This window comes from Photinus pyralis, unplaced genomic scaffold (assembly GCF_008802855.1).
Source record: "Photinus pyralis isolate 1611_PpyrPB1 unplaced genomic scaffold, Ppyr1.3 Ppyr1.4_LG2, whole genome shotgun sequence".
Classification (NCBI taxonomy): Eukaryota; Metazoa; Arthropoda; class Insecta; order Coleoptera; family Lampyridae; genus Photinus; species Photinus pyralis.
This window is the reverse complement of record NW_022170403.1, coordinates 11,033,453-11,042,349: the sequence shown is the minus strand read 5'-3', so window position 1 is coordinate 11,042,349 and position 8,897 is coordinate 11,033,453.

Below are 8,897 nucleotides of genomic sequence, written 5' to 3'. Positions count from 1 at the left end.
AATTTCGAAAAAAAATTCAAAGGGCTGTAACTTTTGAACTAGTAGCCATATCTTAGAACTGTTTGAAATTATGGATTCTACAGGCCACATTTTATTAGAAAATTTTTTTTCCGGATTGATCTGAGACAATTTTTTTTTCGGGGCTCAAAAAAAGGCGGTGTATAACCTTCCTTTTTCCCAAAAATCGACTGCACCAAAATTTCTCGGGAAAACACTTTTTCTTATTAATTTTGGTGCGTAGAATCCAAAACAATTCGTACTTTTTCGATTAGACTTCTCAATCAAAAGTTATAGACTAGAAACCAATTTCGAAAAAAAATTCAAAGGGCTATAACTTTTGAACTAGTAGCCCAATCTTGGAACTGTTTGAAATTATGGATTCTACAGGCCACATTCTATAAGAAAATTTTTTTCCGGCTCGATCTGAGACAATTTTTTCTTCGGGGCTCAAAAAAAGGCAGTGTATAACCTTCCTTTTTTACCAAAAATCGACTGCACCAAAATTTCTCGGAAAACACTTTTTCTTATTAATTTTGGTGCGTAGAATCCAAAACGATTCATACTTTTTCGATTAGACTTCTCAATCAAAGGTTATGGACAAAAAACCTCTTACATATTATGCAGTCAATTTAACTTCCAATTATAGCCTCCATATGAGAGAAGTGTGTCGATTCCATAACGAAGACACGTCAGAAACAATTACGGATACGTGTGTTTCCAAATTGTAGTCTTTAATTAAAAGTCGACAAGTGGAGAAACAATTAGAACCAGGTTATTGTGCATTGAGCTAAAGTTCTAATTTACTGAAAGAAATGGCGGGTGTGTCTCTAATTTGTAAGAACCTACAGCTGGAGATTATCTCGGAAAATTACCAACATACTAGGGTGTCCATAAAACCGTGACTGCAATAGCCATCCAACTCGATCTAGCAAACTAAAATGCTGCCACCATTTGGTGACCCCTAAAAATTACATTATGCTACTGTGTCATAATAATATGCGTAACCTAATAGTGTTTTTGATGAGCTATAAATATTGTTGATTGCTGTCGTAAACGGAATTCTGGTAAATCGTTCATTGCGTGTGTAATTAATCGAAAGGTTAAAAAACTAATAACGGCGCGTAGCACATTACCTTAGAAGGCACATCTTATTGTCACTTTTTCACCAATCCCTGCTCCGTTGTGAAATACAATCCCACAATCCTCGTAAATACATTCCTGAGAGGTCACCACGGAGCTAAACTAGTTCAGACGCCCATGACTACCAAAATATCCCAGGATTTTCACATCTAGGTTAGCTATCGCTACAGGATGGCAAATATTCGCTCTTAGTTTCCAAGTGTTATGCTACGCGTTACTTAATAGATCTACTTGCCAATTATTACATTTTTAGATTCAATTAATCAGTGGTAAATGAAAAGAAATTGCCTTGCAGAATGGGCTGGGGTGAAACATTAGGATTTACTCATCAATGACCCATGACTTGCACAAAGTTTAGTTTCCCAAAGAGATTTAAAAGTCTTTAAGATATTCTGAAAGTCCTCAATAAACTTATATAGCCGTCAAGAGCAGCATTGAATCTTTTAAAACTGTTAAAAATCTTTATTAGTTCTTAAGGGTTTGTAAAGATCTTTAAAAACCATTAAATCTTTAGATCTTTGGGAATGTGTGAGATCCATAATGAGTCTTCAATTGTCTTTCTTCTACAGCTCGCCCTGTAGCCTTTAAAACGTTTAATAAGTCATTAAGAGTGCTTAAGAGTTAATCTTCAAGGGTATTCATAACAAGTAACAGTAACCCTTACACGTAGGTAAAGTTAGGATTTTTTGAAAGGTTAGAGAAGTTCACAAGGTCGAATTTTTCAATAAATTATATTTTCTAGCACCTGGATTTTATTCTGTTATCTTAATTAGAGTGCTACGTAATTAAAATTGCGAATTCGGCACGAGGTCATCTATGGATTGTGTGAAATGAAACGTGACATATTTTATTATAAATGTGGGATTAGTTTATTACTCTTAGCTCTCATTTAATTAGGTCATAAACGAAAAAAAAACGAATCAGTTATTAAAGATGCCAGCTGACGTTAATTAGTAGCTATTTTCTAGGCATCAATTAATTCAGTAAGAATAGGAATGGGTTGACCAGAGATGTGACGAGAGGATAGGTAACACAGCTTACGTACGCATGGCGTGCAATTTACATAGCTGTAATTAGGAAGGCTCATTAGTGAAGCGGCTGAGAGGGACGAATGCCTCCTACCTGTTGAGACGGTCAAGTCCCCAACGCGGCCGGGGATGAGTCTAGGGAGTAAAAAGAAGAAAGAAGCAAAAGAGGAAGAGTGGTTCGAAGTGTTTAGATGGAGCAAGAAAGTTATAAGATCAACGGGGCAAAGGAAAGCAGAATCGTAGACAAAGGAGAGAGAAAAGCGGAATAAAAAAAAGCAGAAGGGTGGGGAGGAGAAAAGAATAATGTGGAGGAAGTCAAGGGGGAACCAAGAGGGGCCGCTAAAGAGACAATGATACAAATAGATCAAATGAACGAGAAGATGATGGAGGAAATAGGAGGATTATGGGAAAAAATTAAAAGAAGGGAAAAGAAATGGAGTAAAAAAAGAACTTATGAGAAGATTAGAAAAATTGAAGAAGAAAATGATAGAAAAAAAAGAGAAGATATAGAGATAACATAACGGTAAACAGAGTAGTGATGAAAAGAAAACCTACAAGTAGAAGCTAATGTAAAAGGGGCGAGGTAAGGGGAAATAAAGCATTAATAGCGGAACTAACATGGGAAAAGAAGAGGGAGGTTATGGAGGGAAAGGGAAAGCGGGAGTTTGTAAGAGGATATAATGTCGTGGGGATGGTAGAATCAGGGGTAGAACACATGAATTGGGAAAAACACACACATAAAGTTCAAAGTGCTGCAACTTTTGATCTAGTAGTCCAATCTTGGAACTGTTTGAAATTATCGATTCTACGGGCCAAACTCTATAAAAAAACGTTTTTTCACGGTGGATTTCAGACAATTTTTTTTCCGGCCTCAAAAAAAGGCAGTGTTATACCTTCCTTTTTTTCCAAAAATCGACTGCTCCAAAATTTCTCGGGAAAACACTTTTTCTCATTAATTTTGGTGCGTAGAATCCAAAACGATTCGTACTTTTTCGATCAGACGTCTCAATCATTCATTGCATATTATATGCTGACGATACCACACTCTTAAACCCTCGTGGTGACATAGACTTAGAAACTGATGACCAACTACAGTTAGCTATAAATAGTATCAAAGAATGGTGTAACTCCAACAAATTAGCCCTAAATGTAAATAAAACTGAAACCATGACCATGTCCTTAAAACGCGTGAATACGGACAATACTATCAAAAGTGTGACTTTCCTAGGTTGTACCGTGGATAGCCAGTTAAATTTTAGTGATCACTGCTCTACCTTGGTAACTCGAATGAATAAAGCCACCTACCTTCTACGAACGTTAGCAGAAAATGTGTCTCAGAAAGTGCTAATTAACGCATATTATGCTCTAATATTCATAGTGTTATGACTTATGCAATCATAGTGTGGGGTAATTCAGGGAAACGCAATGCGGTATTTAGAATTCAGAGAAGAGCTGTGCGCATAATTGCGGGTTTGGGGTACCGTGAAGACTGTCGCAAAGCATTCAAACATCTAAATATATTAACTCTGCCGTGTGCCTACATCCTTGAGTGTTTGTGCTACGCAAAGAAGAATTTCCACTCATTTACAACAAACTCTCAAATACATCACCACAACACGAGGCACAAAGAGGACGTACGAGTAAACTTCGGTCGACTCTGCAAAACTTAAAAAGGTCCTAGAATACAATCTCAAATATTTTTTAATTGCATCCCTGCGCACCTAAGACACATAGACACAACAGAATTTAAGAATAAAATAAAAACATTTTTAAGTAACCAATGCTTCTATAGCTATCAAGAATGTTTAACTTTTGATTTTACCTGTGATACTTCTAAACATTTGTTTAGATAAGTGACTGTGATATTTTTGACGATGTGTAAGTACTCCATGTATGTTAGCCTGAATATATATTATTATGGTCGGTGTTTCTTGTGAGAACTCAGGTCTAGCCTGGTTAACTAATCGCACGGATTAAAATCAAGTAACGATTAGTGTCTGTGTCTGTGTCTGGTGAAGTTATGTAGGGTCCTTAAAAAAAAAAAAAAAAAATCACACACGTACATTGGACATCTAGGGATAATGTAATTCGTACTTACCAACATACCTATTGATGGGCACCTGAAGTGAGTGTAGAGATGGTGGAATGAGTTTTTCATTAGTGCTGTTTTGTGTTAGTGATCTGTAAAATAGTTTTTCGTTATGTTTAAATTGTGTGTTATGGCGCTTTCTGTCTGCAGTTTCCCTATAGCGTTTTAAACGGTTTGTGTATATTGATAGTTTTTGTGTGAGTGTATCTCTATGTTCGTTATAACTTGTATTTTGTTCTCGTGTGGTGTGATTGTTTAGTTTTGTAGTTATGTGTTGTACTTGTCGTGTTAATTTTGAAGAACGAGTTCCTTGTATGTATTGTGTAATTAGACCCAAGTCACGTCTGATGTCATCGATGCGATTAATCAGGCGTTTTTCCCAAGCCGGGGGTGAGCGCTTTTTTGTTGTGTGGTGTTCTTTGTTTGTTGTTATTCTTGAACCGTTACATCTAGAAACTGCAACCGCACCGCAATACACAACAAAGTGTAGTTGATGTAAGCTTGTGTTATCGTTAATGTAATTTGGTAAAATGTGATCATTTAGTGTTTTTGAGAGTGTGCGTAATTTTGTAGTGTGACTTTGTTTAGTTATTCGTGCTCTTTGTGTTGGGTCAGTGTTTGAGAATTCTAACAATGCATTGTCAAATTCTTTTTGAAGGGATGTGAGTGTTTGGTTTATGTGATTATTTGTATCTATCGATTGCTGGGGTGTCGCAAATATCTGTATTTCAGAGTTGTTTAGAACGGGTGTATTATCTTGTACGATGAGTGTGTTGTTTGTGTTGAGTAGTGCTTCAATTTCGTGCCTGATTTGTTCCTGTGTGTCTAATGTAAGGAGTGTATTTTTAATAATAACTCTACGTTGGTCTGCAATGCGTTGTTCTGTTAAGTGTGCTAAATGTGGGTATTTTGTAATGAACGCGTGATATAGTTTACCTCTGTATATGCTGTCCTGTCCGTTTCCATCTTCGTGATCTCCAAATACGTACCGAAAATGAAGCGATTCATCCCTTCGTCCCATTTCATACGTCTTTTGGAGGTTTCCTTTGCGCTGGTCCCATCCACAAGCGGTTGAGAAGCAGGCACAAAGGTCTCTTCATGGCGGTCCTCTTCACGTGGTCGTTGTCCTCTTCGTAGTCTTCTTTCGGCTGTAGAGGTTTCGGGTATCCCGACGAGCGGCCGCCTGTTCACCAACTCGTCACTATCGGCTCGCATGCTGCAACGCCCAGCGATAGCTCCAGACGTGCCCTGACGCTCCTCAGGTAGCGGCATTTTTCCGAGGCTTTGTTTATACTCCATTTTCATGAGAATATGGGGTGACTAGGAACACGTGAAGGCGTCACTCTTCAAGATATTCGCGTAAGCAAATATCCACCTGCGTGTTGTGTATATGTAGGAGAGTCGGGAACATGGGCGTGGGAGTTGGAAAGTAAAGTGGGTAGGTAAATACTAAAGGTGGTTGGACTGGTCACCTTTAGTGCCCATTGATCGCTTTTTACGATCTCTAGGGCGAGAGTGGGCCTATTCTATCCCCGAACCCATTATTATTATTATTATTATTATTATTATTATTATTATGGTCGGTGTTTCTCTTGTCAGAACTCAGGTCTAGCCTCGCTAACTAATAGCACGAATTAAAATCAAGTAACGATTAAGTGTTAGTGTCTGTATGTCGTAGACCGGGAGATGGTGACACTTTTTGTGGTGTGATTTGCTACAAGTATGGCGACCATTCAAAGGTTTAATTAAGTACTCCTCGAAACGAAAATGGTGCTAACTCTCTGGGAGTGGGGCCGTTATTGCGTGACGATTGTTTAAACATGTCGGAAAATTTAATGATTTTGGACAATTTGCTACACAAAATTCTTTGGATTTTCTGGTAGTCGGTGACAAAGCAAATGACGGAAACGAAATGCCATACTTTTCCGGTGGGCCTTCTCGTGGCGATTGTTTGATTTTTTTTGGGTGATTTGCTACAAGCTCATTTTTTATGAGCATCAAGTCCTCAATCAGTCATTCACGAAAATCAACCTGCCATACCGCAGCGACGGGCCCGCATAGCCGCCATACCGGCACAAAGAGGTCATTTTTGTTAATCATTTTGAGCGATTTGCTACACCCTATACATTTTTCCACCAGTTATTTTTATAGTCAGAAATAGAAATTTCGATACGCCATACCTGTGGCATGGGCCAATTATGTATAATATTGTTTCAAAAATTTATGAATTTTCGGAAAATTGGGGCGATTTGCTACAGTATGGTACCAATTTTTCGTAACAGTTTGAGGTATGTATAATAAAAGTGAATATCAAGTTTCAAACATGAATCCCGAGCGAATCATGTTTTATCACGAGATGTTATGTTGCTTAATATTCTCCGTCCCACTCGACCCCTTAGTCAAGTTGTAGAGGTCCCGGTCGGGGTCGTTGTGTTGGGCATTGCATTCAATGGATCGCAGGTAGTGGGTAGCAGCTGCCGTCAAGTTTATACTACCCTCCATAAGTATCTGAACACTCAGTGTACTTAAAGTAACACCAAAGAGTAACTAACAATTATTCTTTGGTAAACTAATAATAATAATAATAACAATAATAATAAACGTTTAAATAATTATAGCAAACGAGCTCCTGGGGTATGGCTATAGCATGTGCCTCGGCATGTGCAAAACCAAATTTTGAACCTGTTGTTACATTTGCTTTTATTCTAAGTGCATATATGTATCAAATTTCATTTAAATGCTTTCATAATTCAGAAAGTTGGCACCTCGGTTGGCAATGCGGCATGCGCAAAAGCAAATTTTGAAACTGGCGTTAGATTTGCTTTTCTCCCAAGTGCCTACGTACGAATTTCATTTAATGATTTTAAATACCTTCATAAATCAAAAAGTTTGCAATTCGGTTCATGAATAGTCGAGATGTGAAAAGGGCACTCTGAATGTTGAATCGATTGGACTTTTGTTTGGCATTGCGATTTACTTGGCTAAAGATATACTCATATTGAATTTCATGCAAATCGGTTCATAACTAACGGAGATGTAAAAAGGACCTTCCTTATTTTTTGACCTACATTGCCAGTTCACGAACTTCGATCTACAAATTTGATAAAAAATCCACCTGCGAAATTTCATCGTAATCGGTCCACTCGTTTTCGGGATATCGTTTGTAACGGACAGACGGACAGACACCGCAAAAAAACTCACTAGGAGCTCGGTAATAATGATTCCATGGACTTCCCCTTCGCTGGACCTAACACGTGTGGGTTATGGTGGGTCGGAGGCTAAATGCTTTATAACCACCTGTAAACACTTGTAAATGAGATCTTCACAGGCGTCTTTTAGAATCTTGGAACAGTGTATCACAGGCTATGATCGATTCACTCATTTTCAGTATGCCCAGTCGAGTATATGAATGCGCAAGAATCGATGAAATGATCTATACATTATTACTGTTGAGTGTTGTTTGAATTTGTGATTCTATCATATTTACCTTGTTTCTTATTTCGAAATAAATACAATACATAAAATGTTTAAACAAATGCCTATTTGATTTTCATGATTTTTCTTGTTCATTTTTACCCATGAATTGTTTTTCCGAAGTTCGCGTGAAGATCGTTTTCAAGGTTCCTTGCTTGTTCCAGTTATAACACAAAGATGTTTTAGGAAACCAGATTTTCGAGTATGGCGCCATCTTTAGCCTTCATGACGAGTATGGCACATATATCATGGATCAAAGTAGAGCATGAACTTTCGGAAAATCCAAATGCCATACTGTAGCAAATCACCCAAAATTATTAACAAAAATGACATCTTTGCGCCGGTATGGCGGCTATCCGGACCCGTCGGTGCGGTATGGCAGGTTGATTTTCGTGAATGACTGATTGAGGACTTGATGCTCATAAAAAAATGAGCTTGTAGCAAATCACCCAAAAAAATCAAACAATCGACCCGGGAAGGCCCACCGGAAAAGTATGGCATTTCGTTTCCGTCATTTGTTTTGTCACCGACTACCAGAAAATTCAAAGAATTTTATGTATTAGCAAATTGTCCAAAATCATTAAATTTTCCGACATGTTTAAACAATCGTCACGCAATAACGGCCCCACTCCCAGAGAGTTAGCACCATTTTCGTTTTGAGGAGTACTTAATTAAACCTTTGAATGGTCGCCATACTTGTAGCAAATTACACCACAAAAAGTGTCACCATCTCCCGGTCTATCGCCCGTCGGGTCTAAAAAAAAAATTAAATTCACACACCATACCAAACATAGCTATTGATGGGCACAATAGCCAACGCTATCAGGAAAGAGGAAAACAAAAAAAAATAATTATAATAATTCCTGTAAGTTTAGCAATTTTATTAAATGGAGTTTATTGTGTAAGTGTTTCTTTGGGTTTGCGTTTGGGTTGAATACGAGTGGGTCGTGATAACGTGGTGTGTTTCTGAGAAGAAGGAGTATTGTGTTTTTTAACTGTGCTAGGAGGTGTAACTTTACTGGTCTGTCTTTGTAGTGCATGTTGCGTTACTTGTATTTATTGTGTTTGTTTGTTTAGTAATTATTATTATTATTAATATTATTAACGATCACACATCTTTCATAGTAAGAATTTCATATACAGTTAACCCGTTTTAAACGGGAAGG